A 10,892-nucleotide genomic window follows, 5' to 3' on the forward strand; every position below is an offset into this window, starting at 1 on the left:
GGCAGAACATCATGGTGGAAGAAAATTGCTCAGCTCATGGCAGTCAAAAAGCAGAGAGAGAGAGAGAGAGAGAGAGAGAGAGAGAGAGATTGAGAAGAAATAATCCCTGAGGCACATCCCTAGTGACCTAACATACCCTACCTGACTACAGTTACTGCCCAATAATTCATTCAAATTAGTAATCCATAACTGATTAGGTTATGACTCTCATAGCCTCATCATTTCACCTTTGCATTAACATAGGAACTTTTGGGGGATATCTCATATCCAAACCATAACAAGTGCAAAACACAAAATAAATGTCCATTAATTTATACTGACGCAAATAAATGAATGAACTAATTATTGGGGGGAAAAGGAAAAATCTGTGAAGAATACAAAAAGGAAGGGGGCACAACTTCTCACACGTTAGTAAGGGTTGCACATTTTAATGTCCTTTCAGATTATGTAGTATGGAAAAGGCAGGGAGAGCAAATCACCGTGCAGTGGAGAAACCAGAAAACACTACTTCAGTTGGATGATAAAAGTTGATATTAATAGTTACAAATTATGCTGATAATCTGTACCGTTGATATGAATGATGGTAGAATGTTGTCTTCCTTCCCAAATCCCATTCACTCTAGTCTTACCATGATAAAACCATCAAGAAAATTCAAATTGAAGGTAAATACTCCTCAAAACTGTCAAGATCATCAAAGACAAGGAAAATCGAAGAACTGTCACAGGCAGAGGAGCCCAAGGAGGTATGACAATAAATGTAATGTGCTATCTTGGATGGAATTCTGGAATATAAAATTCATATTAGAGGAAAAATAAGAAAATAGGCATAAAGTACAGATTTTGATTCATAATCACGTATCAATATTGGTTCATTGTTTATAACAAATGTGCCATGATGATGAAAAACATTACTATGTGCAAACGTGCAGAAGTTGGGTTACTGTATTGATACTCTTGTACCAATTTTCTGTAAATCTAAAACTACAAGTGACAAAGTAACATCTTTTCTTACTATTCACTTTCTTCAAAATCAGCCCCATGTCCCACCATTTTAAAGAGCTTAACCTACGGCACATGTTTGAGCGGAGAGCACCTCTCAATGTCGGGTGACGTCATCTCTCCTGTGGTGAAAGCCGAGCCTCTTTGCCCACCGTGAGCTTCACCCCAGAGGTCAAGAGTCATGGGATGAAGTTTGCTGAGGAGCAGCTGCTAAAGCATGGATGGACTCAAAGCAAAGGCCTCGGCCGGAAGGAGAATGGCATCACCCAGGCCATCAAGGTGACACTGAAGCAAGACACTCATGGGGTGGGACACGGCCCTGCCAAGGAATTCACAAACAACTGGTGGAATGAGCTCTTCAATAAGACTGCAGCCAACTTGGTAGTGGAAACTGGGCAGGACGGAGTTCAGAAGCCTTTCCAAGGAGACCACTCATCATAATCATCCCAAGCCTAACATGCTGTATCAGAAGTTTGTGAAGACAGCCACTCTGACTTCAGGTGAAGAGAAGCCAGACAAAAACTTGGAGAACAAACAGTAATGATGACAGCCAAGGGCCCATGCCTCCAAAGATTCTGACTGACGAGATGCTGCTCCAAGCCTGTGAGGGGCAAACAGCACCCAAGGCTGCACATCTTGGGATCACAATGAAGGCCAAGCTTGGCTAGAGGCCCTGGCTGGTCTTAAAGGTCAGGACTTTGAGACTTCTCAACCACAGTCTGAAAGTAAGCTCCCCCCCAAAAAAAGAAAAAGAAAAGGAAACGGAAATAGGAAGAAGAGTGTAGAGCAACTGAGAGGAATGTGATTTGTGATTTTTTTTTTTTTTTTTTTTTGTGGTACTGGGGATCAAACTCAGGGCCTTGTGCTTGTGAGGCAAGCACTCTACCAGCTGAGCTATCTCCCCAGCCCTCTGAGAGGAATGTTAATGAGGAACACCCAGAATGCACTAGGCCCAGCATTAGGAAAAGCAAAAAGAAAAGACGACATCACGAGGAAGAGGTCTCAGATGAGAGAGGGGGAACAACTGTAAGAAGTGAAGAGGAAGAGGCTGCAGAAACAAGTGGACTCGAGGAATTGAAGAGCAGAGAGCAAGCCCGTCAGCATCTTAAGTAAGGGAAGAAAAAGAAGAGGCAGCACCATGAAGGGGAGGAGGTGGAAGAGCAGACCTTGGTGTTGGGTAGAGGAGGAAGCGGTAAGGATCCTGCAAGTGGTGCTGGGAGAAAGGAGGTGGCAAGCAGAGCACACACTGACCCATGCAGCAGAGACAAGCAAAGGCAGCAGCGTGAGGAGGACTTGAACATGGGTGATGAGGAAAGGAGGAGGCTGCTCTAGATGGTGAGGCCAGGGAAGCAGAAAGCATAGCACACAGTAACAGAAGCAGCAGAAGAAAGAAGACAAGACAGCAGTGTAGGGAGGAGGAGGTGGTCTTGGATGTAAGCTGTGAAGACGACGATGGCAGGACCAGGGAAATACGGAGCAGAGGTGAGAAGAGGAGGTGGCAGCAACCAGGGGAGGAAGGAACTAGAGTCAACACTGACAGGAGCACCAGAAAGAAGAAACGGAACAAAAGAGACTGAAGTTCCGTTAAAGGTGGGGCTCAGTTGCTTTTCAGTTGTAGCCTCAGAGACCTGGGTCAAAGTCCTACATGAGGAGTCCCTCCCAAAGAGGAAACTGAGCTTTTTGGAATAGCAGTCTTTTGCTGGAGATAGCCAAGAGCCATATCTTAGTCAAGGGAGTGGACATAGTCCCCCCTACAGCCTCTAACCCAGAGATCATGAATTCAAGTGCCTTCAAGAGCCACACAGCCAAGGAACAAGGTGTATAGGGGGATATGGGAACAGGAATATAGGTAGGTGCATCCCTACTAAAAGAAGCCCAAATGTAGACTTATGAGAAATGTCTTGGTTTTTAAATATCATGAAGGCGAAGAAAATCATAAATTGGGGCCTATGGGCTATATTCAGCTCACAGGTTGATTGTTTCTAACACTGTACCAATGATTATAAATAAACATGAACTTTAGCCCATACAGGTGAAAAAAAAAAAAAAAAAAAAAAAAAGAGCTTAACTTCCTAGCTAGCAAACTCAGATGGGTGGGTATATATGTGCCTGGGGTGTGGATTGAAATGTAGGTCTTGCCTCCCCACTGATCCTTGTGGATTTTGACAAAATTTTTAACTTTTTTGCACCTCAGTTGCCTCATTGATATGACTTGTTGTAAGATTTAAATAAGATAGCATCTTTGGAAAGTTCCATGACACAAGGGATCTTACTTGTTGTGACCCATCAGTGCATATTTCATACCTTTACTGCCTTGTATAGGGGTTGGAAAACTTTTTCTGCTAAGTCCCAGATAGTAAAACACCTTAGGCTCTGTAAGCTGATTCTGTCTGTTGAAATAATTCAGCTCTGCTGATGCAGCACAAAAGCCAACACAGATAATATGTAAGCAAATGGGGGATAGTAGAGTTCCAATTAAACTTTATGGATATTGAAATTTGGATAGTAAAGTTCCAATCAAACTTTATGGATATTGAAATTTGAATTTCACATGTAATTTTCATGTGTCATGAAATAGTTTTCTTATATTTATCCTAATCATTTCAAAATGGGTAAAAACCCATTCTTTGGCAAGATTTGGAACTCACTCCAGATTCCATGCATACATTCTCCTACTTCTTAAAATTAGTTAGCCAGAAAGTTGAGTTTTTTAAATTGTGCCCACCCAAAGTTGAGTATGATGAAACTGAAATAGTATGAAGATATATTTTTTTAAGATCTTAAATTCACACAATGGACTGGATTTAGCCTGTGGGTCATAGTCTGCTGATTCCTGGTCTTAGCCTAGTACAAGGTTAATAGTCATTAAACTCAAAAGGTATTTCATAGAATAGTAATAGTATTATCTATTTTACGTTTCTAGTGGGTAGAAAGCAAGGACTTTTAAAATTCTACAATTTTGCATTTTAATTTTGACTGTATTTTTGCAAAAGACTCCTTTAAAAATATCAAACAACATATTACTATCCACTGACCCTAAGTTTTACAATGACAGATCTTTGTACCCTCAAATATCCAAAGTGTTAACAACATGGGGATAAAACCACAATAATCTTGTCTTTTATCAATTTCTTTCCTTTTTGTGAGGTTTAGAAATAAAATATAAAATAAATTATTTAGTTAATTCATTTAAAAAAAAAAGATCCTTCATGAAACTCTTTCATCAAGCTACGTTTCAGAGGAGTTTCTCTGGAGAACCTAGTTAAAAAACCTCAGAGAGAAAACAGATGTTACTATGTGGAAATAGTACGTAAGTCTTTCTGACAGTGTGTTTAACTTGTTTTCCCCTGGGTTCTGTTCACAGCAGGAACATTCTGTGATGGAGGGGACCTGCTGTGCATTACTTTATTTTCTTACCCTGCTTAGAAATGGCGAGGTTCTTTGTTGAACCAGGGATATGATCTTAGTATGAGAAGACAGCTTTTCTGCAATTAATCTGAGGACCAAGAAGAGAGACATTTTAATTTATTCCTAATCCCATGGTTTAAAGTCTTACATTTGATGAACTTTCCTATAAAATATAAATTCTATGCAAAGTGGTGCTGTTTTCAATCATTAAAATTCTTGAAGATCGTTCAAATGGTTCTTTAACCACCTGCTTGATTCCTGGTTTCTAGAGTCAAGCAGTGGGCCTTGCATTTTGTTATGTCCTGAGAGAACCCTGCAACCACTTTCAAAGTTGTATCTGCTGCATTGTGGAAGTGAATTACAAATTCTAATTAATGTAATTTAGCTACTGGAGTGGAACCAAAAAAGGATAGAGGGACCCGAATAAAATAACAGTTGGAAAGAAGCATTAATGAATTTACGGTACTTCTTTCATTTTCCTAAAGGCTCATTCATCATTTGGCCCATGACGACTTGAAGGCAAGAAAGAAAATACAAATTTTGTTAGTTATGATTTTCAAGAGAGGAGCATGTGTGTCTTCTGGAACCTCATCTATTTGAGAATAAACCTCTAAAGGGACTTAATGCTACATTTTCCTCTGGAATTTTCTAATACAATGCAATTGTGGATCAAAGACAGGTATACAGTTCTAGGAAAATGTAAAGCTTAAAAGAATCACTCTTATTATCAAACAAAATGATTTACTTTATTTAAATTACTTAGTGACATTATTTTAAATTAATAAAATGGAAGGTCAAATAATCAAATTTAAAAACTACATTTTCTATAGGAAGGAAGAGAATGGTGGGGTCAGAAAGAGGAGCTGAAAGCTGGAATTTCTTAAAATACATTTCATTGATGTATTTGATTTCAGAACTCTGTAGGTGTTTAAATGATTATATAAAATTAAATGTAAAATTAAAATAAAAACCAGCTTAAAAAGAAATCCAAACCAGACATGTAATTCCAGTTCTTTGGGAGACAGAAATAGGAGGATCAGAAGTTTGAAGCTAGTTGAGGCATCTTAGTGGGACCTTGTTTCAAAATGAAACATAAAAAAGATTGGGGAGGTAGCTCAGTGGTAGAGTATCCCTGGGTTTCATATCCAGTACCCCTAAGAGAGAGAGAGAGAGAGAGAGAGAGAGAGAGAGAGAGAGAGAGAGAGAGAGAGAGAGATCCAGTTAAAGGACTAAGCCCAAAAGAATTATCTTTCTGAATATCTTTAAAACATAATAGTTTGTCTGGGGGTATAACTTGGTGGTAAAGTGCCTGCCTAGCAGGCATGAGGATCAAGCCCCAGCATCACCACCAACAAACAAACAAACTGATAAAATATAGTAATTTGCATATACCTAGAGTCATAAACCCCAAGGACAAAAAAAAAAAAAAAAAAAACTTGTTAAAATAATTCAAGATTGTTTCTGGTAATCATGTTGTTGGAGATTAGTAGATATGAAGAAGCACTACTAAGATCCCTCTACAAAAAAAGTCTTCTTGTTTTGGAATGTGGACAACCTCAGACTGTCAGTTCTTCCAGGAGTGAACTCAAGGGTAAAGCCACCTTACTTAAACTCATGCCCTTCCTTTTATAGCCCACATCTGTGATAAAGTATGGTAGGAATAGACAATCTGACAAGTTTGGCACAACACAAGACATTGGTGATGGACATTATCCATTCCAGAATTCCCAGCTGGATTGACCAAGGTATGAGGGGGCCTGCTGTCATTGGATCCTATTGATCTCTTACTCAACACTTCTGATTCTCCCTTTCTTTCTTATCTCGTACCCAAACTCTATATCAGTGTCTGCTTCCAAGCACCACAAACCATGACAGAAGTAGTGTTAGTACTATTATTCTGAGACCTGTATATATTTAGGTTGAGATAAAACAAATGAGGGACTGGGGCTGTTGCTCAGTGGTAGAGGGCTTGCCTAGCACATGTGAGGCACTGGGTTCGATCCTCAGCACCACATAAAAATAAATGAAAAAAATGAAGGTATTGTGTCTGTCTACAACTAAAATATATTTTTAAAAAGCAAACAAACAAATGAGGGGTTTTTCAAGATGATGGAATAGAGGAGGTCACTTTCCTGGCTGCTCCGTGGAGTGAAACCAAGAAAGCAGACAGGCATCTTCTCAGGAAGGTGGGAGAACAACAGCAACAACAACAAAAAAGCAGGGGAACTTTACTATAATTTAAAACTGAATATTCAAAGTAGATCAGGGACTCAGGAAGTTGGATATAATAAAATAAGGAAGAAATCCACAGCAGCACAGCTGCTTCCGCAGTCAGACCAGAAGCACCAGCTTCTGTGAGCATACTTGAGGGGTGGGGAATTAAAGGAACCCGCATTTTGGGGAGGCCCAAGGGGTATGGGTACAGAGCATTTAGAGATCTAGGACATTATCCAGCAAACCTGAAAGACGCTGCACAACATCTTTGTGCAGGAGAAGAAGCTACCATCTCTCCAGGCAGTGTACAGAGGACAAAGGAAGGAACCATTTCTCAGTGACTGAGAAATGGTGACTGTGTGGTGACCTGTAATTGAGGGGGCTGATTCCTGGCAAACCCAAGTTTGGCCTGAAATGCAGGTCCAGTAACACATGCTGCTCAAGGATGTGTTTAAGTGACCAGGAGAAAATCATACAATGGAGAGAAGCTTACACAGGGGACAACCAGTCATGGTGTTGTGCCCAGCGGCTCGAGACCCCACAAAGACCACCAGAGACCACGATCAATGCAAGCAACAAAGAGTCATTTATTAACAAGCTCGAGCCTGGTCCTCCGCGCACTCGGTAACCAGTGACGCTAAGAGGCCCTGAGCCTTTGTTCAGCAGGCTTTTATAATGAAAGGCAAACAGTTTTACAGTGTTCTTTTTAATTGGTTAACATTTGAACAGCTAAACATTAGTCCTCCTCTGGTTGGGTCCTGCCAATCTATTTGATTCTCATTGGGTCCCACCAGAACTGAACGGTCCTAGAGGAAGAAGGGAGGAGGGAAGGGGTGAACTGTGCAGGAGATGAGTTGGAGTTAGGCCCCCCTGTCCTTGATAGATAAGGTTTCTAGGCAGCTGCACATTTCTCAGACAAATATTTCTTAACAAACTCGATAAGCACAGGGGCCCAGCAGTCCTGTTTGCGCTGTATTGGCTTTTGAGGGTGCAGTCGCAACTGCCTGCATCCTAGTAATTAAGACAGTTAGCTGCACAGATATCACCCTGTTCTCAACAATGGAAACCCACTCAGCTGTACCCATCCCCCTCCAATTTGATTGAAGGACTGACTGGGATAGCTGCATCTGGCTGGGAACTTGGAAGGGTGGGTGGGGAGGTTGGAGATTGAACCTGAGACTAGGAAATGTGGGATCAGAAGGTGACATAGGGAACTAAAAAGTGAGTCTCCTACAAAGGGTGGAATCCAAGGGAGATCCCTGGGGTACAGTCTTTTGGCGTGGACCAGCAAGTACTGGGTGCTGGAGGTGCACAGATTTAAAATCTCAAGACCAATTGGCATTTACTGAAGAGCCTGGAGCCCACCTAAGACTAAACTCTGTTTCTAGGTACTCTACCTACAGGATTACCTCTCTCTTTCCAGCAATCCAGAGGGTGGAGAATCACACTCCAGACAACTCCACCTAAAACTGTGGAGAGGAGAGACTTAGAATCCTTTGAACTCCAACAGAAAGAAGTCTTTAACTTTTCATCAAGATTTTTTTTTTCATTTTCATTTTCTTTGTTTAATTGTGACCTTAATGGTACCTGAACATTTATATATTTTTGTATTTGTATTTTTCTCATTTCTAGCATTTTTGAAGCCAGTTATTTTTCATGGATAAATTTTTTATGAATTAGGATGCTTGATTAGTATATTTTAGATTTGTATTATTTTATTTTTAATTTTTTACATTTTATATATATATATATATATATATTTCTCCTGTTTCCCTTGATTCTCTCCTTTCTTCTGCTAACAGCCAATATCTATTGTTCTCTCAAAACTCTTCCTTTAATTTTTTACTTCTTCTTCTCTCCTCCTCCCTCATAATCATCACATCCTATATCACTTCTGTTCTCTCTGTCTGCCATTTGAAATTATACACCCTTTTGCAAATTTGCTGTTTTTATTGTAGGCAATAACTGATCATATCATTTCTGTCTGTTTTGATAATTAAGATTGTAGATGTCATAGTAGGAACTATTTGGTTTAATGTTGTATATTGTTTGCATTGGTGATTGTTATTATTTGTCTCCCCCTAAACAGTGAAATACTGGAAACCTTAAGAGACACTATAAGTCCACAGGATGGATACCTATTTCCTCAGAGCCATATTGTTAGATGGGCAGACACACAAACTACGTGAAAAAGTAAGGGAACAAATCACCCCAAACAAACCAAGATACTCCAATAACAATCCATTGACACTACAGTGGAAGAAATGTCAGTAAAGGAGTTTAGAATGTACATTGTTAAACAGATCTCTGAAGAAAGAATTGTATAAGAAATGAAATCAGAGCAAAAATACAGGAAGTGAATGATCACTTCAATAAAAAGGCAGAGATTCTAAACAAAACAACAAATAAACAAACAAACAAAACAAAGCCAAGCAGAAATCCTCTAAATGAAAGAAACAATAAACCAAATTAAAAATTCAATAGAAAGCATCACAACAGACTAGACCACTTGGAAGACAGAACCTCTGGCAATATAATCTTGAAAATGGAGTTGACCATGGAGAGAAGATGTTAAGAAACTATGAACAGAACTTCTTTGAATTATGGGATAATCTGAAAAGATCAAATTTTAATATTTATTGGGATAGAGGAAGGTGCAGAGATACAAACCAAAGGAATGCACAATCTTTTCAATGAAATAATATTAGAAAATTTCCCAAACATGAAGGATGAAATGGAAAATCAAATACAAGAGGTTATGGGACCCCAAATGTACAAAATTACAACAGACCCACACCAAGGCACATAATGAAAATGCCTAGCATAAGGATAAAATTTTAAAGGCTGCAAGAGAAAAATATAAGATTACTTATATGGGGAAACCAATTTGAATCTCAGTCAATTTCTCAACCCAGATCCTCAAAGCTGGGAGGTCCTGGAATAACATGTACCAACCTCTGAAAGAAAATGGATGCCAACCAAGAATCCTATATCCAGCAAAATTACGCTTCAGATTTGAAGATGAAATTAAAAAAAAAAAAACTTCCATGATAAACAAAAGTTAAAAGAATTCACAACTAGAAAGTTTGCACTACAGAGCATTCTCAACAAAATATTCCATGAAGATGAAATGAAAAAAAGTGAAAACCAACAAAGGGAAAAACTACACTTAAAGGAATAGTCAATCAAAGGAGAAACTAATTCAAATTCAAAACTAGAAATAAACCCAAATGACTGGGAATACAAATCATATCTCAATAATAACCTTGAACATTAATGATCTTAACTCATCAATCAAAAGACAAAGACTGAATACAAAACAAAAGAAAAGACACATCATGGAAGATTTGATTAAAAAATAAGACCCAACAATTTGCTGTCTCCAGGAGACGCACCTCATAGGCAAAGACATCTGCAGACTGAAGGTGAATGTGTGGGAAAAAACACATCACTCACATGGATTACATAAACAAACAGGGTTTTCTATCTGCATATCAGATAAAGTGGACTTTAAGCCAAAGTTAATCAGAAGGGACAATGAAAGACCATTTCATACTGCTTAAGGGAAATATACATCAACAAGACATAACAATTGCAAATGTTTATGCCCCAAACAGTGGAGCATCTACATACATCACACAAACCCTTCTCAATTTCAAGAATCAAATAAACCACAAAGCAATGATGCTGGGTAACTTTAACATGCTTCTGTCACCACTGGATAGATCTTCCAAACAAAAACTAAATAAAGAAGATATAGAAGTAAAGAATACAATAATTTGTACTTAACAGATACATGTAGAATATTTCATCCATCAATGACTGAATACACCTTTTTCTCAGCAGCTCACAGATCCTTCTGTAATATAGACCATGTTATGTAAGCTCACATATGTTGGCAGACAATTGTAATAGTACCTTAATATATTTTTAACATTCGTAGGGTTATTTTGATAGCTCCCTTTCCATTGTTACTAATTTTTGTGTTCTTGCTTTATCTTGATTAGACTTGATTTTTATCAAATTTTAGCTGTATTATTTCTGCTCTATTTCATATATTTCTGATCCTACTCTTATTTTACTTCCCGCTACATAATTTGAAAGTAACTTCAGTGTTATTCTAGTTGTTTTTTTTTTTTTTTTCTGATACAGGTACTTTAAATTATAAATGTTCATCTGAGTATGGTTTCATCCCAGAGATCCTGATATTTAATGTTTTAATTATCACTTAGTTCAAAATACTTTTTATTTACTTTTCTTAAGCTTTCTTC

The 10,892-nt window shown here is 38.5% G+C and overlaps 1 pseudogene across 1 annotated transcript; it reads left to right on the plus strand.

The window, feature by feature from the left end:
- Positions 1-630: 630 nt before the first annotated feature.
- Positions 631-3,026, plus strand: LOC306644849 (G patch domain-containing protein 4-like; annotated as a pseudogene). Its single transcript has 3 exons — positions 631-743; positions 1,134-1,800; positions 1,921-3,026. The product of its transcript is annotated as a G patch domain-containing protein 4-like (transcript).
- Positions 3,027-10,892: the final 7,866 nt, after the last annotated feature.

The sequence above is a fragment of the Sciurus vulgaris genome, assembly GCF_902686455.1.
Source record: "Sciurus vulgaris genome assembly, chromosome: 15".
In the NCBI taxonomy this organism is placed as follows: Eukaryota; Metazoa; Chordata; class Mammalia; order Rodentia; family Sciuridae; genus Sciurus; species Sciurus vulgaris.